The sequence below is a fragment of the Culex pipiens genome, chromosome 2 (assembly GCF_016801865.2).
Source record: "Culex pipiens pallens isolate TS chromosome 2, TS_CPP_V2, whole genome shotgun sequence".
In the NCBI taxonomy this organism is placed as follows: Eukaryota; Metazoa; Arthropoda; class Insecta; order Diptera; family Culicidae; genus Culex; species Culex pipiens.
Genome location: NC_068938.1, coordinates 91,079,069 through 91,091,674, shown reverse-complemented (window position 1 = coordinate 91,091,674; position 12,606 = coordinate 91,079,069). Strand labels below are relative to the sequence as shown.

General features: G+C 36.2%; 1 protein-coding gene across 1 annotated transcript in view; it reads right to left on the bottom strand.

Moving 5' to 3' along the window:
* Positions 1-889: 889 nt before the first annotated feature.
* LOC120416300 (platelet-derived growth factor receptor alpha) overlaps positions 890-12,606 on the bottom strand; it is a 101,770-nt gene continuing 90,053 nt past the window's right edge. The window contains exons 20-21 of the transcript XR_005605323.2: positions 1,390-1,725; positions 890-1,065 (exon numbers count right to left, since the gene is read on the bottom strand). The gene's annotated coding sequence lies outside the window, so the exon portion shown is untranslated. The remainder of the gene's footprint in view (positions 1,066-1,389; positions 1,726-12,606) is intronic.

The window sequence follows — 12,606 nt, the reverse complement described above, 5'->3', positions numbered from 1 at the left end:
CAACAACACTTCGGAAGACACCAAAGCTCTAAAACGTCACCATTTTTCGGAAAATCAATTTTACACTCAATTTTGCGATCTGGACCACTGTGCATTGGCATAGTGTATGTTTATTAGGATGTAACAAAAATGACTTTTTGGCGGGCATTCAAGGGTTTGTTCCCGTGGGCATACTAAGCCCAAATCCAAAATATGAGCTTGATTCGACGTAACTGGAGCTGGCGCTCCGCCCTTCATTTTTAAATGGGATTTAACCCGTAAAAAAAGATTTTTTCAAAAATGTCTATTTTTGAGGCACTTTGGCCACCAATGCGTTTACCAAAAACATCATTGGCGTGTTGGCCAGATCCTTGCGCATCTTTTGGTATATATAACATTGACATTTGAAGCACCCTGGAGCTCGGTACAGGCCTTCAAAGTTTGGCATTTTTTCGAAAAATCGAACCCAGCAAAATCAAATGGCGTTTAGGGCGTCGCGAGGCGCGACGCATATCTTTTTTGCCTAACTTTGAAGGCCTGTACCGAGCTCCAGATTGCTCCAAATTTCAATGTTATAATACCAAAAGATGCGCAAGGATCTGGCCTAAACGCCAATGATGTTGAAAATAAACGCTTCAGTGGCCAAAATGCCTCAAAAAGTGACATTTTTGAAAAAATCATTTTTACGGGTTTAATCCCATTTAAAATTGAAGGGCGGAGCGCCAGCTCCTGTTACGTCCAATCAAGCTCATATTTTGGATTTAGGCTTAGTATGCCCACCAGAACAAACCCTTGAATGCCCGCCAAAAAGTCATTTTTGTCACACTCTAATGTTTATCCACAATAAAATGATTTCGTGTGGTGTAATACCTACACAATTTTGTGATATTATTGAATAATACAACAGAAGTGCCTTTGAAGAACTTTTTAATTCGCATTAAAAATCCACTTTATTGAAACAAGTTACATCATCCCCAAACGTTTGCCACGAAAAGTTTACTTTTCCTAGGTCTGTGCGGCCGTGGCGTCGTAGTGGTTGTGGTTGAGGCACTTCTCCAAGCGTCGCCGTTCATCATTAAATCCTCTCTGTTAAAAGAGAAAAAAATATATAAGGGATAACGAAAACAATTATTTGAAATTTTAGGGAACAGTCGATAACCAATGTTGTGAGCCAGGATTCCGGCATTTTTTTACAGAGATTAAATAAAATTCTAGCTGGAATATTCGAACAATTTTAGCAGAACTCTGACAGAACTTTAGTTCTTCTAGCATGTTTCGTAACTTAGTAAAAATTCAAAAAAGTAATGCAAAATGCTTTACACATTGATACAGTAAAGCAAAAAAAAAGTCAAAGTATGACTTTATTACTCTCGAAAAAATAGTTTACGTATGTTAAGTAAGAACGTTTACCTTCTATTTCCGTATCGCTTCCAGGCCAGTGCCGTTGGCTGTCCGTAACCGTAGCCTGCATTTGGGTAGAAGTAGCCACTGTTGGGGCCGGTATCGTATCCAAACAGAGGTGCTGATGATGATTGTTGCATTCTTCGGTTGAAGTTGTTTTGCCATGGGGAACCGAAACGATATCTCAGAACGCTGTCATCTGGATACGTTGGGCGGTTGTATACGGGACCGTAGACAGAGGTGGGTGAAGAGTAGCCATAGTCCGTCCGCATCAATGGTTTGCTTTGTACGGGCTGGAATTTGGGAAGCCAACCTAAGTTTTCGACAGCAGGTGGATACTGTTGACTAGACATGATGGTAGAAAATATTTTTTCATTTTACTAATTCTAGTGGAATTCAGAGCGAGTTGTGGCGCTATAACCAGGGCAAATAGTGTCCAGGGCATTCGTGGAAATATAATGTCCCATCCCAGAGGGTCCCGGAGTACCAAACCTTCTTAGCATGGTGCTCCCAACGAATACAACCAAATCTCGGAGCGTATGGTGGTGTGTCCCCACGCTTCTTCCTCCCCTGTCGATTCAGAATTATGTTGTTGTTCGAACACTCAGTGCTCAAACTCAACCCAATTACGAGTTATCTCTGCGATACGGCTTTACGCAGTAGGCCTGGCCGCTTTAACGCTTGTGATGTTTCAATGCATTCTAATGCAATGGCGCACTACAAATGTTAATAAATGACAAGAAGAGTGCTAGGCGTCATCTATCCTTAGGCACTCTCCAGGATCCCTTTGAAAGATTGGCTGCGCTAGGGTCTGATTAGATTAGATTAGATTAGATTTTACTTATTCTAGTGGAATTCTCAAAATTAAATTTTGTTAGTGTCAGCGGAGAAAAATCCATGGGAAACACATAGTTAAACAATTTTCCAATTTCATTAGGGTGAGATTACTAGCGTGCACAGGTTGCCGCACCATTGGGCAGTTGCCTCGCCATCCTCTAAAATATGTTGTGAAATTGCGCAGGGAGTGCTCATAAACGACGAAATTTTCAAATGGCTCATATTGTTGCCCCGAAGGCGAACATTGCTAGATTAAATGTTGGAGTCGTTTTAAACAAAGTTGCTTGGATTGCCATGCTCAACAACATGCTAGAAGTGGTTGCCCAGTAAAAGACGGTAAAATACTGTGAAACAATGCAAAAATCTTGAATGCGGGAAACCACAACAATACAAAACCATGTTAGTTCAAGGGTAAAAAAATACCACAAAATAAAACCATTTCAATACCATGTTGAGGATTCTAGATTTTGGAACATGGCTTGAATACCAAAACTTGGTATTGCCATGGTTTTTTTTGGTATTCCCACGCCCTTGGAATATCAGATTTTGGGTTATCTGTGATCTTCCACATACATGATTTTGGTATGATTTAATGGTCTTTTATCAACTACTACTGGGCAAAAAGGACACATTTTTGGTCTCTGTTATTTGCTCAATTAATACTTAAAAAATTGGTATTTTCATACCGTTTTTCTTAATAGGGTAAAGTAGTCATCAATGAGACACGGGGAACAATGATAAAATGGCTCTCACAAGATTTAGTTTCAACCAATCAGGCTCATATTTGGGGGAAAGGTGCGTCTACTAGATACACGTCTGCTTTGGTTATGGAATCTACCTTGCAAAGTTATTCATACATGTTTGATTCTGGAGTGTAAAAGTAAATTATGACTAAAAATTATATTTTCGCTCATAGGCTGTCATTAACACAAAAACTAATATTTCTCCAAATTTCTTTCGTCATTTCACAGAGCATGAGTTGGGCTACAATGTCCTATTATTAGGTTTGACCAAAATTTAGATATATCCAGAATCCAGGGCTGTCTCATTGTTCCCCACTCTTTTCGGCCAATGTGTAACAATGAGACACTTTGATTTTTCTTCATTAAACTTTTCAAAATCTATAGAAATCTTTAAAAACATGAATCAGAAGTGATTTTTTGCATATTTATTGAGTTTGAACTTCATTTAACCAAAAATATAAAGTTATTTGGTAAAATATATGGATTTTACAAAATTTAGATACTTTTTAGTATAACTTTTGTTAATTAAAGTTTCATGTTGACAAAATTGCTTGAAAATGTTCAAAGCAAGTCTCCTGCAATGGAACAATATAAAAACATGATGTTTTACTTGAAAAGTATTGATTTTTGTAGAGTGTCTCATTGTTCCCCAGCTGTCTCATTGTTCCTGCCAAGTGCGTCTTCAATGAGACAGTTGAATAACTCTGGCTGTAGACGTCAGATGGATCTCATATTTTTATTAGTGTTAGAACAATTAAAAAGAAAGAAAATGCAACAAAAAGCTCTTTACAACATGCTAATGAAAAAAAAAATACAAAAATCGTTGAAGTTTAAAAACCAAAAGTGTCTCATTGATGACTACCCTACTTTACACCCGTTCATTTCGAAGCCAACAAAAACCGGAAACGATATCACAACAGCAAAATCTACTCACTTGATGATTCCATATTGTTCAAAGTGAAATTTTACGCCACATCAAATACATCTGTCATTTATGAACAGCATCTGAACGTGTGGAGACATGATCGAAGCAAAATATTTGTCATTATTGTTTTTAAGAAAATAAAGATATGTAATGTATTCATCTGAACTTTTCAAAATTTTAGGGGATGAGCATGAAGTGGTGGCAATTTGTGGTATGTAGTAACAGATAATAATGTTGTTTTTCCATTTTTTTCACTCTACGGGTGTACTAATTATGGTTGAGTTTGACTTGTTTTTAAAGTTTAAATAAACTCATCACGAGAAACATACTTTCAATGTATGACTCATAACTGAAGTACCATAGTTTTGATTCAGGAGCAATCTATAATTAGCACTATTTAACCTATTTGTTCAACTGCTGCCCATTTCTCGTTCTTCCGCTCAGCGTGCCCTAGTTGGGAGTGCCCATTTTTCACACATTTCACCGAGTAAACAGAACCACTTGATCCAAACATCCAGTCAGTCTTCACTTTCCATCGAAAGTCGTGAGATGAGTTACACGTGCTAGTCAAATTTGACCTTTTTTTTATTTCCAAATAGAGACAACCGCACATTCCAGCAGGTTGGCGATTTTTTAAATAATATTTTTGCATGGGATTCCAGTTTGGTGCAATTTGGTTAGCTTGAATCGCAGTAATTCCCAGAGTTTCATACAATAAAAAAAACAATAACATGGATGACAAAAAGCGGGTTGCCAAATGTTATTTTACGTCATGATTTTAGTTGATTGAATTTCAGGTTCAAAATAAGTTGAAAATTGAAAATTAAACTAAAACAAAAAAATTATGAAATATAGTCACATCTTTGAAAAGGACGTAACAATAAGAGTTATCGCAACAAAAAAGTTTGTTTTATTCTTCTGCAAAACTTTTAACCTTGGTAAACTAATGACGCAGTATTGCCAAAGTTGTTCGGTAGCGTTTATCATCCCGTCGCCAGGGCCCCTCGATTATCCGAGCTATTTTTGAGGGAAGGGGGAGGGTGTGGGCAACATGAATGTGGAAAATATTTGCAATGGCTTAATTGAAATTTTTTATGTTTTGTGAATCCATGAAAGAATTCTCGTCTGTTACTACACGGCTACAAAAATGAAAAATGAATATTGTTAGTTTTATAAGTGGTTTTCCAATGATGAAAGGCACCAATCACATATAATAATTATTTTATAAATTTACAAGCTCTTCCCGGCAAACTTCGTCCTGCCCTTGTTTGGATTCCTGACGTTTCTTGCTTGTTAGCTAATTCAGCCTCCTGTGATCAAAATTTGATTTTACGCAGCTTTTCCCACACAATCTGCAGATTTTCCGGAATCGGTTCCAGAGTGGCCAAAGTTGTCACTTTTTGGCGTAAGAACCTTCCTCGGGCTTATACGAACCCAACGCAACAAAAAGCACCTCGATCCGACGCTCCGTATTGAACTGATTCGCGTTCGAACAAAACCGTCGAAATTTTTTATATAGATAGATAGAAGATAGATAGATTAATAATTAATTGATTAATATTTATCAAAAGTGGATACAGATATCGCTCAAGTATTTCCGTAAAAGAGGCGTATTTCAAAAATCAGGCTTTGAGTTCCGGGTTTTGAGAGCGCATAAAAACCTTTAAATTTGTAATGGGATTTTACTGTGGTAAGAATTCCTAACCCGCGCACGAATTTTCATAGATTTCTGAGTAAAGCGTTTTTCCAAAAGCAAACTTTAACACCCATGAAAAATCTTCGTATTCATAGAAAAGTACGTAGCAACATTAACAGTTCGCTTTGGTGCAGACAACCTAAAGCCTGATCTACCGATTTAAAAAAAAATAGTTTTTAGGAGGTTTTACAATTTCTTAGTTATGAATTCGTTCAATAATCGTGATTTTTACTTCTTGAAGCAAAAAACTTTAAATTCAAATGGTATATTAGCCGATTGGATTGTCGTTTTGGCAACCAAAACGAAACACTAATTATGTTTTCATTTCATTTCAATTTATTAGGTTGCTTTAACAATTACATTGGTGCAGTTGTTATCCTGAGCTGAGATATGGAATACCTTTCAACAGCTGATTTGTTCAAAATGAGGAGAGAGTTTACTGGTACTAAGGAGAACGAATTGGACAGAGAAGGAAAAAAAAATATGCAAAAATAACCTTCGAAAAAGCTAATAGATGTGGGATAGTTAGAGGAAAGGAGGCATCACTTTTTCTAATATCACAGCTCAAGGGGACAACCGCTGCAGCAGGGGATTGACTGAGGTGGCGCACCCCATCCAGAACTTCGGTAGCACTCGCTGACACTAATTATGTGAACATTGTGTTTCAGAAGATGCCTGAAGCATTCTCTACCACCTTTTTCTCAATGATTGGCAGACTAGTTAACGTTCACTAAAAGGCATTTTCTCGGTCAAATTGTTTTACAGCCGTCAATGTTTCAAACGTGCGCAAGCTACATCTCCATACAAAACTGTTGTTGTAGAGTAACCGGGGCAAGTGTGCGCACTGGTCTTTTGTGGCTTTAATTGCAATGAAAATTTCCAATGTTTGGCTGGTGATTGTGTCTATAAGTACACAGCAAAAAAAAAGTTTAATTTTGGAATGTTGAAAATTTGGTAGGTTGAATATTACCTTTTTTTGAGTTATATTACCTAAAATGTTTAAAAATGTGTACCTGATGAATAGTCACCAGAAACTGATGAAAAATGATCATTTTCTGATGTAATATTACAGTCATCCCACATATTCGGAACACCCACAAATTCGGAACACTTTTGTGGTAATTTGTCAATAGAATGCAAAATGCAACTTTTCTGCCGACCCTGCTATTTTTAGGGCCTTTATTTGGACACTCTCTTGCTATTTCACTAGTAAAAGTAATACTTTTTAAACAAAAACTGCATTTCAAGACTATTTTATCCAGAGCACCAAAACACTGCCTCCAAATTGCCTGTTCCATGATTGTGGGATGTTATTGTGTCTCCCACAATTGTGGAACACCTGAATTTAACTGATATTTTCACAAAAAAGTTATCAGACCATTCATAAAACATTACTTAGCTTGAGTTTCACTGGTTTCAGAGCGTGAAGTCATTATTTTGTAAAAAATATGTACTCCTGGAGAGAGAAAAAAGTTTGTTTACATCGTAAGAAAAAAGTGTTCCGAATTTGTGGATTTCAAGGGTCAATGTTTTTCTTTGAAAACTTGATATAAAACGTAAAAATGTACAGCCGGTCTATACATCAATCGAAAGATCGCAAGAAAAGCTTTCACATGAAGGTAAAAGCAAATCATTATGTTCAATTATCGATTTTCTATGATTTGTTGAACATTGGATCTGATCTGTAAACTGTTCCGAATATGAGGGATGACTGTACACTTTTTTTTTACTTAAAATCTGTCATCATTTCCTGATGAATATTACCATAATTTTTTTCTGTGTATAAAATTCAAGTGTAAAACAAAAATTGAGGAAAAATGTACGTGTTAATTTTGCGGTCAAATCGCAATTTTGTTAGTACATTTTATGTTTAAAATATAATGTTTACAATACCTATGATTTGAAAAATCAGCAAACCTACACAGTAAAAAAAGGCATGGTAACATTACATCTGGGAATGAGTACATCTTTTATGTCCGAAAATGTGTAATTATTAGGGTGCCCAGAATATTAGACTTTTTCTCAAAACCTCGCTCCACATGCTGAATATTATTCTATGAGCGATTTTAGGACTCTGGACCAAATAAAATCAAAATCGGCCAGATTTCCAAAAAAGTGTCCACGTGGTTTATGGATGGTCCCTTAATTGGAATAATCGAAACTTTAAACTTTTTGTCGCAAATACCCCTTTTAACAATTATTTTTGGTTTATCTTGGAATATGGAATACACAAAAAATAAAATAGTTCATCAAGAAGTAATAATATCCAATGCGCACTCTTACCCCGTACAGCGTTTTTGTGATTTTTACAGATTTTGCCTATATCTCGTGCCACACATTTTTTTAAAGCCTGGTAAAACATTTTGAAGGCAATTGATACAGATTACTTTTGATAACAAGGTTGAATGATATATCGTTCATTTTCAGCAGAAACCAATACGATGTTTGTTAGGCCCCGGGCTACTCTATTTACAATAAGCAACACTTTTAAATTTAAAAATAAATATTTTCAAACTGTTTATAATTCGTTCTTCCACATGAACCGCGTATAAGATTTTTTTCTGTGCACTGGTTTGGCCATGTTGTTAAACTTTTTCCGTAACTAATTACCTATTCCATCCAATTTGCCGCATGCTATCACCACGATATTCTGGCCCTCGGTAGAAATAGCGGTCGTTTGTCGAACTCGAAGGAACAACTTCTGCCACAAGCAGCAGGACGCACCATAGTTCAATTACCACTTGCGGAACTTGTAACCTTGGCAAATTCCACATCATTAACAACCAACAACACGAGTTCTGTGAGAATTTAAAGTTTGATGATCCAGATGCTTCAAGCTCGACGATTGAATTGAAACGATGCTGCAGTGGAGTGCCGGTTATCAGAGTACTATTTATTCATTTCATTGGCATTCTTGGAAATGGGATTGTTTAGCACAGGCTTACATTTATGCTATGGTTGCCACGAAATCACTTCTTTCATGCGCAATTTTGGGTATGGTTGGGGAAATAATTAAACACTATTTTCACAAATAGTGCACCAGAGCACCTTAGGGCATTAGGAGAACAAAAATTCTTGAAGGCAGAATTTTCAAAGTGCATATATGGGTCATTCCTTCCCAAGTGACCACGCGTCCAACATCGACCTTCACCAAATCTGCTCATATTTGGCATGGGGGTTGTTTTTGCCCCAAAAACAAAGAATCCCAAGTTTGGTGACATTTGGTCCACCCCCGCGCCCGTGGCACCCCCCTCTTTTTCTGAGATTTTTGAAAAACCTCATTTTTAAAATGCATTTTGCTAAGAGAAAAGTTTACAAAAAGTGAACTTTTGGGTATGCATATTTGAAGATTTTTTGATGTAGAATCGAATGGCGTACTCAAAATTTACGTACAGTGTTGCCAGATATGAAAATTTTGCGATTTAAGTTTTAAAATGCATTTTTAACCCTTTGTACGAGCACTTACGGGAAAACTGACAATTGCAATCGATTGCTGAGAGTTTTTTACATTAAATTCAATCAAAACCTCAGGGTAAATTGGATATTTCTTGAGATATCACATTTTTAAGTTGGAAAGCCCTGTATTGCATAGCAAATGTTTTACTTAACCATCAATTTTCAACAGTACATTGCGTTAGAGCATAGTAGGCCTTGAAATTTGAAGATTTTTTAAAATTTCGTAGCGGAAGTAAGTGAATGTGAAATTAAATGAAATTGAATTCATGTCTGTATGTATGTATGTATTGTATGTATGTATTTGAACCCCCGTCTTGGCAAGACTTGGCGTGGTTCACGGATAAATGAAAATGACAAAAGATTTAATTTTGAGCGCATCAACCGGAATTGCCAAGTATTATGGCCTCAGAAGCTATCCTGTAAATATGAGGTCATTTGGTTAAGGTTTTAAACCTAAATTAGTGAGTCAAATTTTGACCTGAAGAATTTTTGGAGATTTTTTGGCAAAATTTAAAAACATGCCCAAAAAATTAACCTGTATCTTTCAGGGATCAATTCCTAGCGCTTTGCGATGTTCTATACAAAGTTATTCCCCGGAAAATCTTTAAGAAACTTTGATAGCGTTTTGGGAAACTTTGTCGAAGAAGATGTAAGAAGTGAAAATTCCTCATACTAAATAGATTGAAGTTACAAAAAAAGGACCCGCTGAACCTTAACCAATTGAGGTCATATTTACAGGTTAGCTACATACATGAATTCAATTTCACTTAATTTCACATTCACTTACTTCAGCTACGAAATTTTAAAAAATCTTCAAATTTCAAGGCCTACTATGCTCTAACGCAATGTACTGTTGAAAATTGATGGTTAAGTAAAACATTTGCTATGCAATACAGGGCTTTCCAACTTAAAAATGTGATATCTCAAGAAATATCCAATTTACCATGAGGTTTTGATTGAATTTAATGTAAAAAACTCTCAGCAATCGATTGCAATTGTCAGTTTTCCCGTAAGTGCTCGTACAAAGGGTTAAAAATGCATTTTAAAACTTAAATCGCAAAATTTTCATATCTGGCAACACTGTACGTAAATTTTGAGTACGCCATTCGATTCTACATCAAAAAATCTTCAAATATGCATACCCAAAAGTTCACTTTTTGTAAACTTTTCTCTTAGCAAAATGCATTTTAAAAATGAGGTTTTTCAAAAATCTCAGAAAAAGAGGGGGGTGCCACGGGCGCGGGGGTGGACCAAATGTCACCAAACTTGGGATTCTTTGTTTTTGGGGAAAAAACAACCCCCATGCCAAATATGAGCAGATTTGGTGAAGGTCGATGTTGGACGCGTGGTCACTTGGGAAGGAATGACCCATATATATAACATTAGTGTTGACAAACATTTTCCAAAATCTATGGTCCCCTCCCCTCCTTTCAATATATTTTTTTGCAGAAAACTTTAAATTTTTAATGACTTATCATCTAAAAACTGTGTGAAATGCATTTTTGGTTCGATAAAAAATATTATGAATTTTTACGAATTTCTGATGTGTGAACAGTTTGATTTTTTTTTGCATTTTCCATACAGATGTTCAATTTTCACACATTGTTTTTTTTTTTTTGGAACCCTGTTGCACCATTCCAAGTTTCAAATGTTTGCGTGGTTTCAATGTATGCGGTCCACACACAGCAAAAAATCCGATGGTAATATCGCATGCAAAAGCATGCACATCACCTTTGAGAGCAAAAGCATGTAATGTTATATGAAAAAACATTACTTAATCTTCCGGTGGTTGATGCCTTCCTCACATTAATATACAGTAGTTGTTCCGTAACTGGGCGTTGTTTAACTGGGCTGCTTTTTAATTGGACGCTCGATAACTGGACCGTAGCCCAGTTAAAAAGCAGACAAACGTCAGAAAACCAAAACAAACCGAATTGACCTAGGGGTTAATGGATGCAATAATCATGTTCAATAAATAAAAAAAAAATCATTTTTTTTAATTATTTCAAGTCGCAATAAAAGAAATATGAAAAGTAAGCATTGTAAATAAGTTTGATTAACTTTTATTTTTATATTTCATCAGTAAAACATTATGCATCGTTGGTCCCCTCGTTATTTTTTGTTCAGCCCAGTTAGCGAGCAGCATTCGGTGACTGGGCTACGTTCCCAGCCCAGTTACCGAATAAGTACTGTAGTTATTTTTTTTGTAAAATAAAAATGTCTAACCTACAAATGTTCTCTAAATAAAACTTCATATACTCATAACTCGATAGGGTTGTCAGATCTTTAATCTTTTGGACTCGTTGGATAGGTCTTTTGATTACGCATCCAACGATAGGTCGCATGATTGATCCGGACATCGTTTCCATCGAAATATCTGAGATCCGGCTTCAAAAGAGTTTATAAACAACACTTAAGTGCTCATAACTTTTGATAGGATTATCAGATCTTCGATGTTTTAGGCTCATTTGAAGGGTCTTTCAATTATGAACGATGTGTCACATGATGGACCCGGACATCATTTTCATCGAAATATCTGAGATCCGGCCTCTAAAAAGTGTATAAATAACACTTAAGTGCACAGTAAAAAAAATCAAGGTAATATTACATCTGGGAAGAGGTACATCTTTAATGTCAGAAGAAATGTGTAATTTTACTACTGAAAATCTGTAATTTTACCTCTTTTCTGGTGTAATGTCACTTTTTCAGTCTAAATCGAGGTAAAATTACATCATTAAAGAGGTAATATTTAACCTTCCTAAATTAAAGCTTCCAAATTTACACATTTTTTTACTGTGTGGTTATAACTTTTGAAAGGGTTGTTAGATCTTCAACGTTTTGGGCTCGTTGAAAAGGTCTTTTTAATACCTTTCTAAAAATGTCTAAAAATGTATAGCATGACGGGTTTTCTTACAAAAACCACCCTTTTTACAATCTTCCGGACTTTATTCGAAATCGTTTTTTTAGCATAACTTTTGAAATACTTTTCTAAAATTCATAAAATAAACAAAGGTCTTATGGGACCCCAAGACGGATCGCATGAGCCCAAAACGGTCCAAATCGGTTCAGCCAGTCCGGAGATAATCGGGTGGATATTTTTCGGTGCACGGACTTACATACATATACACGCACAGACATTTGTTCAGAATTTGATTCTGAGTCGAAAGGTATACATGAAGGTGGGTCTACGAGGTTGAATTAGGAAGTTCATTTTTCGAGTGATTTTATAGCCTTTCCTCAGTAAGGTGAGGAAGGCAAAACGTGTACACAAAAAGCATGTACGCTAGAAAAAAAAAAATATTGAGCACCCCAAAAATGATATCAATCTGGGAGAGTCACATTCAGATTACCAAGTCCGCGCCCTTCTCGGCTATCTCGCCGCTGTGAAGTTGCCTGGACCAACACTGATCTACAGCTGTAAGTTCCCGATACATCGTTTACAGTTAATACACTATTAACGTACTGGGAAACCTACCAGTACACTTGCGATGAACATTCATCCATAAAGTAAGCCATGCCGAAAAACATAACCTCCCTCGAAAAAAACCGTCGCTTTTTGATAGATTTGT